This window comes from Malus domestica, chromosome 17 (assembly GCF_042453785.1).
Source record: "Malus domestica chromosome 17, GDT2T_hap1".
In the NCBI taxonomy this organism is placed as follows: domain Eukaryota; kingdom Viridiplantae; phylum Streptophyta; class Magnoliopsida; order Rosales; family Rosaceae; genus Malus; species Malus domestica.
The window spans coordinates 22,515,076-22,516,702 of NC_091677.1; the positions used below are offsets into that span (position 1 = coordinate 22,515,076).

The following is a 1,627-nucleotide window of genomic DNA, read 5'->3' on the forward strand; positions in this document are numbered from 1 at the left end:
TTTCAATGCTTCTTTATAGCATTGTCTATTTTACTAATTACAGCTACAGCAACCATCACGTCCCCCATAGAATACCTTCATACACAGCACCATCTCTAATATAATTATGGTGGCAATCATTCATTGATTTAGGTCAAAAATCATCCCAAAAAATAGTCATGTTCTTAGGAATAGGATGCATCAAGGAAGCAACAGAGATATTTTTATGGGCTCTAGGTATTTATTTACATATTATTATAGATCTCGAATGCATAATGTGCGTTTTTTTACCCTAGTATGTTGTTCCTACTACCTGATTTCCTTTGTCTTATTATTTAGACATAGTAGAGCCCTAAGTTTTCTGGATTTTGCCCTAGGGATAAATGCTGTAATTCTAATGCATTTTATAAAATTAACGGACAGTGGAAAAATCTGAAAGATTATGAATATGCATTATTCGGGCTTTCAATTACAACTTGCATGTCTCTACTTTTATTTAAAAGTGATCAGGAGACTGTAATTGAAGGGATTGAGAATCCATAGACCTTTTTTCATTTTTAGGTGTATCATATATTTTCTCATTATTAGGGTTGCGAATTAAAATGGTACATATTAAAAATAAAAACATTATGATACACCTAAAAATGAAAAGAAAAACAAAGTTTTGTGGATTCACAATCCCTTCAATTACATTCTCCTAATGACTTTTAAATAAAAATAGAGAAATGCAAGTTGTAATTGAAAGAACGAATAATGCATATTCATAACCTTAAAGATTTTTTCCATCGTCCATCAATTTTATAAAACGCACTGGAATTACAGCATATATCCCTAGGGCAAAATCCAGAAAACTTAGGGCTCCACTATGTCTCAAAAATAAGACATAGGAAATCAGGTAGTAGGAACAACATACTAGGGTAAAAACACAAATTATGCATTCGGTATCTATAATATTTTGTAAATAAATACCCAGAGCCTATAAAAATATCTCTATTGCTTTCCTGATGCATCTTATTCCTAAGAACTTGACAATCTTTGGGGTGATTTTTTACTTAAATCGACAAATGATCTCCACCATAATTATATCACAAATCACATATTGAACTGTGGTACAAAGGTAATCTATAGGGGACGTGATGGCCGCGAAAGCTAGAATTAATAAAATAGATGGTGCTATAAAGAAGCATTGAAAGACATGGAAGCATACTGTTGCGGTGGTGAATTTGATTTCCGGTTCAGCAACAGCTCCCACTTCTTGACCACTGCCGCCAATATCTTGTTCAGCAATTGGTCCCCTTCTTGACCACTGTTGTCGACATATCATAAAGGATCCTAAAAGAGTCTGCATACCATTAATCCTGTTATTTTTGTGCTCTGCATTTTTTTTTTCACCGACTTTAAATTTCTTATCACACTAGCAAATCTTATACATAAATCTTAAAATAAATTACAAATTGTTGAGTCTAGGATCAACAGAAGCAATTACGACATTTCAGATATGGGATAAAATACATTTTCATAGTTGGAAAATGATGCTAAAGCCTCTTGTGTTTCAGAAGGAAGTATATCCTTGCAGTGATGAGAGTTAGGAGGAATTGAGAAGGGAGAGAGAGTGAGGCGTGAAGATTACAGAATGAATTGGGAAAAG

At 33.4% G+C, this 1,627-nt stretch overlaps 1 long non-coding RNA gene across 1 annotated transcript; it reads right to left on the bottom strand.

The window, feature by feature from the left end:
- Positions 1-407: 407 nt before the first annotated feature.
- On the bottom strand, positions 408-1,627 carry LOC114823495 (uncharacterized). The gene is made up of 2 exons (XR_003771554.2): positions 1,492-1,627; positions 408-1,311 (listed from the first exon to the last, which is right to left on the bottom strand). It is a non-coding gene; the product is annotated as an uncharacterized lncRNA (long non-coding RNA).